Source organism: Sinocyclocheilus rhinocerous, unplaced genomic scaffold, assembly GCF_001515625.1.
Source record: "Sinocyclocheilus rhinocerous isolate Xijiao unplaced genomic scaffold, SAMN03320098_v1.1 scaffold3945, whole genome shotgun sequence".
NCBI classification, from domain to species: domain Eukaryota; kingdom Metazoa; phylum Chordata; class Actinopteri; order Cypriniformes; family Cyprinidae; genus Sinocyclocheilus; species Sinocyclocheilus rhinocerous.
In genome coordinates, this window is record NW_015641830.1 from 30,348 (window position 1) to 44,898 (window position 14,551).

The 14,551-nt window shown below is 43.0% G+C and overlaps 1 pseudogene; it reads left to right on the top strand.

Annotated features, from left to right (window-relative positions):
- The first annotated feature begins 10,285 nt into the window (after positions 1–10,285).
- The window catches only part of LOC107755316 (integrin alpha-M-like), a 16,817-nt pseudogene continuing 12,551 nt past the window's right edge, over positions 10,286–14,551 (top strand).

Sequence of the window (14,551 nt, forward strand, 5' to 3'; positions counted from 1 at the left end):
GCGCATCTGCGGGCAGCTAAGCGTTGTTGCGGAACGCCGGAGAATCTCTCTCTGGTTGCGTGAGAGACGGAGCAACTCACACTCTGCAGCCGCTTCTTGTTCACACACAGCTTCAGCTAATGATGGCAGGGCAAAACAGACCATTTTGAAAGAGTAATTACGTTTTACCCTACTAGAATTGATGCGACCGTTCTTATCATATTCATAAGTGCAACAAGTCATTTCCATGTGAAAGTAGAAACACGTGCAATTCAGACGAAACTTCTGGGCTGATTATAACGTGCACGTTAACTTTCCTCATGAAATGTGTGTGTAGGTCCGACAATAGCCTCCACGATGTCATCGCTCGTGAGCTGCAGGCTGTTTAATATGAGTAAACTTTATTTTTATCACTTAGATTACGGCCAATTGAATTATAGCAGTGGCCAGTGTTTCCCATACATTAATTTATTTGTGGCGGCTCGTCACAATATCAAAACTGACCGCCACAAATAGATTTCCCAAAAGGCTTATACTTGCTTGAATAAACTGAGAGCTGCATGTTTCAAAATTAAAATGCAGCGCTGGTGTTTTTATATGAATGTATCTTTGAAAAGAACCGACCATTTTCAGAAAAGCTTCGATGTAATTTTGTCTCTCCTGTAATGCCTGATAGAGTAGCGTTTGTGATCTGTCAAAGTCTACGATCAAGAGAAGACTTCACCAGAGCAAATACAGAGGCTTCACCACAAGCTGCAAACAAGGCCAGATTAGACTTTGCCAAAAAACATCTAAAACAGCCAGAGCACTCTTTGGACGGCTGGAATTAAGATCAAGCTGTACCAGAATGATGGGAAGAAAGAAGTCTGGAGAAGGCTTGGAACAGTTCATGATCAAAGCACACACATCATCTGTGAAACATGGAGCAGTGTGATGCATGAGCTGCATGGCTTCAGTGGCTCTGAGTTACTGGTGTTTAGTGATGATGAGACAGAAGCAGCCGGATGAACTCTGAAGAGTACAGAGATATACTCTCTGCCCAGATTCAGCCAAACGCAGCAAAGCTGATTGAGCGGTGCTTCATAGTACAAATGACCAATGACCCAAAATATACAGCAAAAGCCACCCAGGAGTTCCTGAAGGTAAAACAATGGATTATTCTGCAATGGCAGAGTCAGTCTCCTGATCTCAACCCGACTGAGTTGGATTTCACTCGCTGAAGACAAAACTAAAGACAGAAAGAGCCACAAACACACATCAACTGAAGTCAGCTGCAGTAAAGGCCTGGCAAAGCATCACAAAAGAGAAACCCAGTCTCTGCTGATGTTCATAGCTGTGTTTCCACTGTCGGGTCAGAAGCGGGCATGCTAGTGCGTGCCAGGGCCACTTCAGCGGGGCTTCCTCGGGGCCAATGGCTGGGATTTCACTTCAGCGGGGCTTCCTCGGGGCCAGCGGCTGGGATTTTACTTCAGCGGGGCTTCCTCGGGGCCAGCGGCTGGGATTTTACTTCAGCGGGGCTTCCTCGGGGCCAGCGGCTGGGATTTTACTTCAGCGGGGCTTCCTCGGGGCCAGCGGCTGGGATTTTACTTCAGCGGGGCTTCCTCGGGGCCAGCGGCTGGGATTTTACTTCAGCGGGGCTTCCTCGGGGCCAGCGGCTGGGATTTTACTTCAGCGGGGCTTCCTCGGGGCCAGCGGCTGGGATTTTACTTCAGCGGGGCTTCCTCGGGGCCAGCGGCTGGGATTTTACTTCAGCGGGGCTTCCTCGGGGCCAGCGGCTGGGATTTTACTTCAGCGGGGCTTCCTCGGGGCCAGCGGCTGGGATTTTACTTCAGCGGGGCTTCCTCGGGGCCAGCGGCTGGGATTTTACTTCAGCGGGGCTTCCTCGGGGCCAGCGGCTGGGATTTTACTTCAGCGGGGCTTCCTCGGGGCCAGCGGCTGGGATTTTACTTCAGCGGGGCTTCCTCGGGGCCAGCGGCTGGGATTTTACTTCAGCGGGGCTTCCTCGGGGCCAGCGGCTGGGATTTTACTTCAGCGGGGCTTCCTCGGGGCCAGCGGCTGGGATTTTACTTCAGCGGGGCTTCCTCGGGGCCAGCGGCTGGGATTTTACTTCAGCGGGGCTTCCTCGGGGCCAGCGGCTGGGATTTTACTTCAGCGGGGCTTCCTCGGGGCCAGCGGCTGGGATTTTACTTCAGCGGGGCTTCCTCGGGGCCAGCGGCTGGGATTTTACTTCAGCGGGGCTTCCTCGGGGCCAGCGGCTGGGATTTTACTTCAGCGGGGCTTCCTCGGGGCCAGCGGCTGGGATTTTACTTCAGCGGGGCTTCCTCGGGGCCAGCGGCTGGGATTTTACTTCAGCGGGGCTTCCTCGGGGCCAGCGGCTGGGATTTTACTTCAGCGGGGCTTCCTCGGGGCCAGCGGCTGGGATTTTACTTCAGCGGGGCTTCCTCGGGGCCAGCGGCTGGGATTTTACTTCAGCGGGGCTTCCTCGGGGCCAGCGGCTGGGATTTTACTTCAGCGGGGCTTCCTCGGGGCCAGCGGCTGGGATTTTACTTCAGCGGGGCTTCCTCGGGGCCAGCGGCTGGGATTTTACTTCAGCGGGGCTTCCTCGGGGCCAGCGGCTGGGATTTTACTTCAGCGGGGCTTCCTCGGGGCCAGCGGCTGGGATTTTACTTCAGCGGGGCTTCCTCGGGGCCAGCGGCTGGGATTTTACTTCAGCGGGGCTTCCTCGGGGCCAGCGGCTGGGATTTTACTTCAGCGGGGCTTCCTCGGGGCCAGCGGCTGGGATTTTACTTCAGCGGGGCTTCCTCGGGGCCAGCGGCTGGGATTTTACTTCAGCGGGGCTTCCTCGGGGCCAGCGGCTGGGATTTTACTTCAGCGGGGCTTCCTCGGGGCCAGCGGCTGGGATTTTACTTCAGCGGGGCTTCCTCGGGGCCAGCGGCTGGGATTTTACTTCAGCGGGGCTTCCTCGGGGCCAGCGGCTGGGATTTTACTTCAGCGGGGCTTCCTCGGGGCCAGCGGCTGGGATTTTACTTCAGCGGGGCTTCCTCGGGGCCAGCGGCTGGGATTTTACTTCAGCGGGGCTTCCTCGGGGCCAGCGGCTGGGATTTTACTTCAGCGGGGCTTCCTCGGGGCCAGCGGCTGGGATTTTACTTCAGCGGGGCTTCCTCGGGGCCAGCGGCTGGGATTTTACTTCAGCGGGGCTTCCTCGGGGCCAGCGGCTGGGATTTTACTTCAGCGGGGCTTCCTCGGGGCCAACACCTGGGATTTCACTTCAGCGGGGCTTCCTCGGGGCCAACGGCTGGGATTTTACTTCAGCGGGGCTTCCTCGGGGCCAACGGCCAGATTTCTGGCTTGGGCCAGCTGGGGCTAGAGGAGTGGCTATGAGCAAAGGAGGAGTTTCTCTGCATCTGGAGACCGTCAGCGACGCGGATCATTGCATAGAGTTAACAGCTATAACACCAGCAGTAAAGACTCTTACAATCATTTGAGCTCAAAACTCACTTTCAGACAGCAGCGAGTGTTTGAAATAACTTCTGTTTGAGATACGATGTGGATTATGATCACCATACAAGGCAGAAATATTTATAAGTGATGCAAAAGACTACGCTAGCCATTACCATAGTAAACATGGTAAACACGACTGCATGAAGAAAACAGACAAATATAGGCTATCACAGTCGTTTATTTATTTAGTAACATATTTCATCTGTCAGTAAGTCTTGTCTCTTTATATCTGACTGTCTGATGTTCATATTTAGGTCCACGTATGTCATAAAATATATATAGGCTAATCATAGTTTTAGTTAGTGATGTATACTGTGACTACAAATAAACAGAAACCGATGCGACTTTCTTTTGTGTAATAACGGTAAATACCACTTTATTTCTGTGTGACTAATTTTCAATCCTGACAAATTAATTCATTATGATCAATGTATCACTTATTACTGTAACACATCGTTGCTTTTGTATTTAAATCTGTAAGTAGACAACAAAAAATGCAAACAATCGTCCGCTCTTATCATGTGTGTTTTGTGATCTGGCTAGTTCCAGTGACTTATTTCTGACTAGTTCTACGATAACTCCTCTTTGTTGGAGGAATGATGGGGTTGCGTGACGTTCAGGGCTCACATTGCTACTCAAGCCCAATGGTGTTTCGAGAGTCGTTGCAGTCAGAGAAGCATGTTTTAGTGAAGCGCAGCGTGATTCTGGGCTCGGTGCTATTAGCTATAAGCCCCATGAAAGCACTGGCCCCTCTGTGGAAAAGTGGCTATTGCCTGCAAAGGATTCTCAACAAAATATTAAAAAATTAACATTTTATTTATGATTATATGTATTTGTCCAATTACACTTGAGCCCCTGAAAATGGGGGGACTGTGTATAAAAATGGTTGTAATTCCTAAGCATTTTATGTTATATTTTTGTTCAAGCCCTTGAATTAAAGCTTAAAGTATGCACTTTAATTTCATCTTGATTGTTTAATTTTAATTTTATTCTGGTTTCACACAGAGCCGAAATTATGAAAATTGTGTCAGTGTTCAAATATATATGGACCTAACTGTATGTATACATTTTTTACAGTTTAATTTAATTTAATTACTAAAATGTCATTCAGTGTAACAAACTTGTCAGGCATATTTACAACAATAACTCAATTTATGACATATTAAAAGACTAATTACTTTCACCCCAAATACTAATTAGTTGTAATTTTACATTTTTTAAAAATTTGCCACTATCCTAGCTTTTGCCCATTTGTCAGCAAGAATTTTTTACTCATTAAAGGGGTCATATGATGCGATTTCAAGTGTTTCTTTCTCTTTGACGCGTTTCAGAAAGATGGGGCATAGAGGAGAAACAATAATGTACAGTATGTGGAAAATAATGTGTTTTTTGAATCTTAAACCGCATAAACACATTTCATTACACCAAATACACAACATAATGATATTTTTAGCAACATCATATGACCCCTTAAAAACACAATCAAATTTAATATGCTCCCTTATTCTTTTATATATTTTAATATGTACACGTCAGAATAAGCATGTTGTTTGAATTTTTACATAAATATTGTGTTACACTGAATGACAATGTAACATTATTTCAACCAAATTTTTATATTTTATTTTCCAAAAACTTATTTGAAACCTTAAAAGTAGACACTTTACTTACATTTAATGTGCTTTCTATGGACATATAATCACTTTTGTAAATTTATTTTGATGCGGGCATCTTAATGTCTTTGACCCATATATATATATATATATATAACTAACACACACACACACACGAAAACGCATCTTCAGGATAATTTAACACTTAAACTCAAATGCAACCGAAACTCAGTGTCTACAGTTTGTCAGATTTACTGAACTCTATGTTAATGCAGAATGAATAATGTGCGCTCGCCATGTTTATTATTCACACGGACATCTCTAGTGCTGCTGTGTGCGGTCAGGCGCTCACCTGCAGATGTGTTTAAAGCGCTCGAACACGCTGCTGCGCGATCATTACTGCTTTAGTATCGACCTGGAGTTTATTTGCGAAGATTCGCGATGGACCGAAGCTGCTCTGCGCTCTCGGCCCGATATCCGCAAACAACCCGTCAAAATAAAAGCCTCGACCGTTATATAGTGGCCCGTCAAAATAAAAGCCTCAAACTTCAGATAGCGGCCCGTCAAAATAAAAGCCCTGCGTCTCAATGTTCATACTATGCATCCTAAATAGTATGTGAGATTAGAATAAGTGTGTCCCAAAGCATAGTATGTCGAAAAGAGTATGCCAGAAGTCCCCGGATGGTCTACTATTTCAGGTCGATTTCTGAAGTGTATGACTAAATAAATAAATTTAAAAAATCCTTGTGTGGACTCTCCATAGGCGTAATGGTTTTTATACTGTACAGACCGTATTTTCTATCTCACACACACACACACACACACACACACTCTCACACACACACACACACTCAAAACTATTCAACCTTGCTGAAAAAAACAAACCTCGCCCTCAGAAACACACACACTACAGCACAGTCTCACACACTAATGAGATCAATTCACAACACTGTTGCAAAAACCTTCTTCTGGCAATCAGGTATCCTTTTACAGCTCAATGTCTATTACAGTATAAAACATAATTCGAGCAGATGCATGTTACAGTAAATATAGCAGATACAGTGAAATTCCACAACAAGCTTTACAGTAAGAAAATATTATTTTCATGACACTGCTGTAAAGAGATCTTACAGTACAGTAGAAAGGAAAAGGTCAGATACCAAAGAATTGCGTATGAACACAACAGAATATAGTCATCTCTTAGTTCTGCAAAAATACAGTACATGTAAGAAGTACTGTACCTGGCTACAAATCAGTTCAGCAGTTATGAGTTTGAGGGTACAACTTGTTCTTCAGTATTTACTGTACATACTGTATATATAAAAAGTAAAAGCTCTCTCATCTGAAGTACTACTGTTCTGTCATTATATTTGATCTGTCAGTAGTGTTGAAAGCCTGTAGGCCAGCTGTCCTCATGTCCCTGCATCAACTACAGCGCTGTGTATTTCATCAGGAATAAATGTGCTTTGACCCCGTCCCCTTCAGGTTTCTTCCCCCTCCTCTTCCTCTTTGTCTCCCACTATCAGGATTCATTTTCCAAATCACAGAATCAGCTGTGCTCTTGTTCATATCATCCTGAGATTCTGACCTGTGTGTCATCAGTTTTTTTTTTTTCATTTAATTTATTTTTATTTATTTATGTTTTGGTGCATGAATATACCGTTCAATAGTTCTGAAAAGTAGTCAAAAACACAGTAAAAACAGTGAAATATTATTACAATCTATAACAGCTGTTTTCTGTGTGAATATCTGTTAAACTGTAATGTATTTCTGTGATGCGCAGCTGTATTTTCAGCATCATTACTCCAGTCTTCAGTGTCACATGATCTTCAGAAATCATTCTAATATGCTGATTTGCTGCTCAAGAAACATTTCTGATTATTATCAATGCTGAACACAGTTGTGCTGCTTCATGAAGTGTGGAAACCGCGCTACAGAGTCTGTTTGTCAGGGTTCACAGATGAACAGCGTGAGTTTGGATTTGTTCACAGTGAGCTCAGTCTTTGCAGCGTGCTGCGGGGGTTTTGTAGCTGTTCTCCTGAATTCACACCCTGCAGTCTCAACCCTCGAACATGCTGCACTTTTACACGCAGATTCACACACAGACAGGAAGCCGCTTGCTATTTTGACTCGTTTTAAAACAAGGTTTGCAGTTTGTCACCATACGTTGAGTCTCTGAGTGTGTGTGTTGTTGTTGTTCACAGGATCGTAGTGAGGAGTGTGTGTGTGTGTGTGTGTGATCTCAGACCAGTATAATATAGTGTGTGCGTGTTGCATTTGAGAAGAGCTATGTCTGTGTGCTTGAAGTACTGTGAAAGCATGTCGAACAAAACCAAACGCTGGTTGATTCCCTACTGGGTCTCCAGACGTAGTGAGTATAAGCTACCAGAACTCTAGTGCAGTGTGTGCAGTGCAGTGACCTCTGTTGTTCATTTGTGTTATACTGAAGAATTTACAATTTCAGCTGTTCTGTCACAGTGATCCATCATAGCCATGAGCGACTCTTTCTGAGCAACGTCCTCCTCTGCTTAATCAAAGCGATAGTTCACCCAGGAATGAAAACCAATGACATCAAATTACAGCGAGCACGATTCGAAAGCATAAGGAGCCGTCTGCTCTCTGCAGCTCTCGCGGATGTCATACAACGATTGATCTGCACAGCGCAAACAGACAAAACATGAATATTTTAGGTCATATAGAAATCCTGGCAAGAACGTGTCCCGTAAAAACCCTACCCAACAGACATTCTGTTGACCACAAACAAGAGCATGTCAACTTATTCTACTAAGCCTAACCCTAGTACTCTAATGAGTTAGTTGACATGTAGCTGCAAAGTTTCTTACAGTTAGTAGAATGTCTAAAGCGAACCATCACACCGTGTCCTAACTACACTCAACGCGATTCCAGCGACAAGCGATTTGGGTGTCCACAACAACCGCAACCGAGTCGTCAAATATCACAGCCAATCAGAAGCGTGTGGGGGCGGAGCCTCTCTGGAAGCGCACTGCACTCGCAACGAAATGGACAAGTTTATAATCTAATTCATAAACATTAAACTTTTTAACATCATTAAATGTACATACTGAGTGACTGAAACTATCTTTATTATGGAATATGCTTGTTGGTTCGCGGCGAGTTCACAGTTTTAACGTACATCTTAGCTTTTATTTATTGTCAAGATCTGAGGTGAACTATCAGTTGTTGCTTTCAGTATGGCTACAAATGTCACGCAATAAGACATTCAAACTCACATTAGACACGCTTAACTTTGAATAAAGCACATTTTCACCTGAGATTATCACTGTCATATAGTTTGTATGTTGTTGTTCCAGCTGCAACGTCGCGGAAATAGAAACCATTTCTAAAATAGAAATTTAGCGTGTTGCCGCGGCGGCTAGTTAGGACAAAACCTCAGATAAACTTGCGTTGCATGTAGTTAGGACATGGTGTCAAAATAAAGCGTAACCAAAGAGTTAATCGAAGCATGATGCATGGAAAGCTAACAGGTGTTTGCGTGTGTGTTTCCACAGGACTGCTGAGCCGCGTGGGGTCGCGTTTCTCCAGCTGTGCCGGGTTTATTTATTTTAACAGTAAAATTTGGAATCAAAAATCATTCAGACACTTTGAGCTGAGCATGTTTTGCTGAAGTGTTTTTCTTTAATTGCTAACATGATCTTTTTACACCACAGACTGAACAGAATGAAGCACTGCTTGGTAATTGGTTGCGCTAGATTGGTTTTATCTCATTGTGTTCTTACATTTAACAGCTGACAGATATTCAACCCAATGCATTACATACCTTTCTATCAACGTTATCTGACATTATCAAGATGAATTTGTTCGGACTCAGTTTAACTCTGAGCTCTGCTCATATTTTATTACCATTTTCTAAACTATAGCCAATAAACTGTGATAATGTGAGAAATGTTGAAGCTGTCTGAATACATGTTGGTTTGGCTGTATATTCACAAGTCAAGTCACTTTTACGTATATAACGCTTTATAGAGTACAGATGTGTCACAGCAGGTTTACAGGAAAAAGGTGTGCCAGACACTACACTGGTGACCTTAAGCCTGAGACTGCGCTAGTTCTCACATATGAGTCCTCATGTTCAGATCTGCCATGCTGACCATGCAGAGTGTGCATTGCTGCATTAATGTGGCACATCTGAATGGCAGAGGGCCTGATTTTCAGTGAATAACAAATAATTCAGAGCATAAAGTTTAGTCTGTTTCTTACACAAAACTTGAAATACAGTGCTTGACTGTTATGATACTTGTATGAGCTTTTGGAGCTTGATGGTCACATGATGGATTTAAAGTCATATGGGTGAGGGAATGATGACAGTACTTTCAGTTTTTGTGGTAAACGGTTCCTTAAATATTGTTCCTGCAGTGCAGTATTGTTTTTTTATTTATTTAATTATTTTCATATTTCCTATTAGTTTATTTGATTTATATAATAAATAATTGTTTATACAATGCTCATTGTTCATAAAAACAATGAAAATGTTGTTTTACGCAAAAAGTAACAGCGAAAAGAAAGAAAAATGTGTTGTTTTTCCACGTTTTTCAATAAAAAAGTTTAACGTAACCTCATCTTTGAGGTTTTGTCTCCTTTATGTTACACTGCTTCTGTATTTCCTCACTTTTATAGCAACTTACACAAAAGCATCTGCTAAACACTTACTGTACATGATGTACATGCTTTCAGAATGAAGCAGCAGCATCATACCGATCGATGAGCAGATTATTAGGGGTACAAACGTCTTTGAAAAGGAAGTGTGGAGAAAATACGACAAAAGACACAGCTCTGTTTCGTGGGGTAAACATTATCACTCAGCCTTTTCATTGAAAGCATTTTTACCACAATGCCTTGGTTCCTTTTTCTGATGCAGTGTGTGTTGTGTGTTTGTGTGTTAAGGTTTGTGTGGATCTGTGTTGCACAATGTCCAAGTTTGAGACAAGTGGTACTTGCTAAGAAACATCTGTGTGTGTGTGTTAAATACACCCTTCCTGTGAAGTACACTGATGTTTGGGTCAGATGTGTGTTTCTCAGTCATGAGTATTATTGCAAACATCATGACTGAATGCATGGACACACTGCTGCTGTTAGATCTGTGAGAAACACACACACGCCCTGCGAGGGCGAGAAACGCCGTGTTAAGGAGGAAATGAATTTGTCATGAAGAAATGAACAGGAAGAAGTTTGTCACACAGACGAGCAGCAGCAGGATGGAGGCGCTCGGCTTGATTCTCTTCATGTGGGGTAAGAGATGCCCTCAAACATTCACACGACTCAGAAATACATCAGTTTGCTCATTTGCATTGTAGTTTTTGCATTAGTTTGTAGTCATTATAATTAGTTTTTTATAAAACAACTGAAGGCTGTGTTAATTTAGATCAGTGTGTGTGTGTCTGTGTGTGTGTGTGAGAGTGTGTGTGTGTGTGTGTGTGAGATCAAGAGGGGAGGGAGAGAGAGAGAGACTTGCATTCCAAATTTACTTTAATATTTACATTACGTTGAGTGATGGAGCTCAGCGCTGTGTGTGTGTGTGTGTGTGTGTTGGGAACAGGGTGTGGTGGTTTGGTGGCTTTATATGTGACAGGAACTCACTCACACACACACACACACACTGCTCTTCTCTTGATGTTGCAGCATGTTGATGGTTGTGATTGTTTCGTTAGTTTAATGTCAGACTGCAGATGAATGATGCTGATGTCTGTCTGTGCACATGTTTAGGTAGAAACACACACACACACACACACACACACAGACTAAATTTCCAGAACCAGAATGAATGTCTAGGCTGTTTTTTTCTGGTCTGCTGCTGGTTGAATCCCGATGGACACCAGCTTCAGACACTTGCTTTAGTTTCAGCATCTTATGAAATGCTGACAAACAGGAAGAGAAACCAGAGAGAATCATTTAGAAAGACTGAAGTCTCACAAGCGTCTCCTGAAGTCTCAGCAGTGTCTCTCGCTTCTCCAGCGTCTCTTTCAGAGGCCTTCAACATCGACACCGAACATCCACTGAGATTTAATGGCACGCCGGAAGATTTCTTTGGTTACAGCGTTTATCAGACTGAGGTTGGAAACCGGAAACAGTGAGTCAGACACGCACTGGTTGCTAGGGTGTTCTGTGTGGTTGCTTGGTGTTTTCTTGAATGTCTGATTGATTGTGTGTGTTTCTCAGGATCATTGTTGGAGCTCCATTAGAAGGAAACTCAACAGGGGAGATGTACAGCTGCTCTGCAGATGTGCAGTCCTGCAAACGGTTGCAGCGGCCAGGTATCAGCTTCACAGTCCATCTATCAGTGACTGCTGTGGACTTTCACTGCTTTATACTGAGCGAATCTCAGAATTCAATAGTTCTGATGAGTCTCTCAAACAAACCAAGACTTAAGTTTAACAATCTCAGACCTTCAATAGTTCTGACGAGTCTCTCACATAAACCAAGACTTACGATTAACAATCTCAGACTTCAATAGTTATGACGAGTCTCTCACACAATCCAAGATTTAAGTTTAACAATCTCAGACTTCAATAGTTCTGACGAGTCTCTCACACAAACCAAGACTTAAGTTTAACAATATCAGACTTCAATAGTTATGACAAGTCTCTCACACAAACCAAGACTTACGATTAACAATCTCAGACTTCAATAGTTATGACGAGTCTCTCACACAATCCAAGATTTAAGTTTAACAATCTCAGACTTCAATAGTTCTGACGAGTCTCTCACAGAAACCAAGACTTAAGTTTAACAATCTCAGACTTCAATAGTTCTGACGAGTCTCTCACAGAAACCAAGACTTAAGTTTAACAATCTCAGACTTCAATAGTTCTGACGAGTCTCTCACAGAAACCAAGACTTAAGTTTAACAATCTCAGACTTCAATAGTTCTGACGAGTCTCTCACACAAGCCAAGACTTCTAGGACTTGATGCAGTTTAACAATCTCAGACTTGCTTTGTTTCATTTCATTTTTAGGTATATTTATTGACAAATCAGTTAAAGATTAAAGACATGATGTTATGTTATGTACTTATATAACAAATATGGATTTGATTTGATTGCTAAAGTAACAGCAGAGTTTGTGTATCTTGTGGTGTTTCTGCAGAATGCACCAAGAGAGAAGTCAATCTGGTGTTTCTCTTTGATGGATCCAGCAGTATGAAAACACACGAGTTTGACATGAACAAAAACTTCATTAAAGATGTTATGAAAAAACTTTCAAACTCATCCATAAAGGTAAAACAATCCATCAACTATATAAATGTGGAAATACTGAACGTGAAAATCAGTGTGTAAAAGTGTACAGTACAAACACTGTACTGTGTAACATGGCATCTAATGATGATAATGTTGTTTGTTATCTTTCTGTGTGTCAGTTTGCTGCTGTACAGTTTTCATCAGAAATACGAACTGTGTTTGACTTCAACGATTATCAGAAGGGCTCCGCTGAAGAGAAACTCAAGAAAGAGAAACACATAAAGTCTCACAAACACATATCGAGCAATCAACTACGTTCAGTGAGTGAAACTCTCTTATGATTATGAACTATCACTGAATTTACACTTTAAGAGAAAAAGACAATGGATGAAAATTAGATATGGTTCATGCTGTTGTTTTTCTGGACTTTTAAACACACAGTTGCCAAAGTTGGACTTTTGTTTTTCTATAAATTAGAAGTTAACAACATAGTGGTCTAGAAACTACAGAAGCACATTGATGCTGAGACTGAAAGCTGTTAATTTATGATCTGTTATATTATCAGAAATAATCTGCTGAATAACGTGTCGTCTGGAGCCAATCTCAATGCTCAGAAAGCTCTGGTGATCATCACAGATGGAGAACCCACTGAATCTGATGATAATAATGTCCTCAACAGATGTGAAAAGCAAAATATCCTCCGTTACATCATCGGGGTGAGTTTCCTTATAGCTCTGGCATGTAATTTACATTGTATGTTCAGATAGTTTAGTGATTTAGTGTCACTAGTCCTGCAGAAATGACACTGCACACTGTTGTTCAGGTGGGAAAGGTTAGTTTAACCACACTCAGTCAGCTGGCATCAGAACCAAAACTGAACAACACCTTCTACATTCAAGACTACAGTGGACTCAAAGGACTTCTTGACAACCTGCAAAAAAAGATCTACAACATTGAAGGTAAAATGCAAACATAAGGAAAATGGTATAAATGCTGCAGAATCCACTGACAATTTTTTTTCCTTCTGTGTTTCAGGGTCAAAGGAAGCTCACGGCAGAGACAGACAGAAAGAGCTATCACAGAGTGGATTCAGTGTAATCTACCAGGAGGTAAGAGAAATCGTCTCAGGTTACTTATGTAACCATGGTTCCCTGAGTAGGGAACGAGACACTGCGTCCTCTAGGGGTCGCTACGCATGGCATAAACCCTGAAAACGCTCCTCAGGTGAGAGTTTGCTGTGCTTCCCTCAAACCAAAACTCTCTGTTTGTGCTCACATTTAACCCAGAATATGTTCCCAGATAAACAGACAGACACAATGCTGAGCCGCTCACAGTAGATCTGTTTGTGTGTGTTTAGCGGATCCCAGCGCAATCAGTTCTGCCTGGTCTGCAGCAGTTCGGAGTGTCTCTGTCCGGTCAGATGGACATGAACTATGATAATCTGACAGATATCGTGATCGGAGCACAAGGAGGGATTGTCCTGCTCAAGTACGTCATTCTTTAGTTTGGAGAATAAAATTTATTAGGTGTAAAACTACCGAATTTATCACATTATTAGTAAACAACCTCTTTACCACATCAGTGATCTAGCTGATTAGTCTCATTGTCCAGTATTGAGAGCTACTGACTCTTTCCTCTCTTCTCAGGACTCGACCTGTGATGTCTGTATCTGCGCAGCTCAGTTTCAGTCCAAAGGAAATCAGTCTGAACTACTTTGAATGTCCGAGTGACAACGCATTTAACACATTTAATCTCACGTCATGTTTCACAGTGAACGAGCGCACCAGTAGCACAGGTAATGTCAATAACGTTTCAGAGTGTCTGTCGGTGCCAATAGCCTTGTGGGCAGTGTGCTGACATACAGCGCTGTTGTGCTACGAGTGTCCCGAGTTTGAATCCCAACTTGAGGACCTTTCCCGATCGCATGCACCTATCTCTCTCCCACTTTGCTTCCTGTCAGTTCCGATCTGTCCTATCGTCATAAAATGCTAAAAATAAATCTTTAAATAAAGTTTCAGAGAGTCCCTCTGTCACATGAAGAAAACAGCCTCCATGTCTTAAGCCTGGCTCACACTACAGGATTTTTAGCCCGATTTAGCCCCGATTTCCCTCTCCCGAGAATCGGAGCAAAAATCTTGTCGAACCCCTCGATCGCTCCCGATGTTCGGCGCGGATTATCTGGTAATGTGATGTGTTCACAGATCGAATCTTGCACCTCCCGATCTGCTCGCACACAAATCGGGG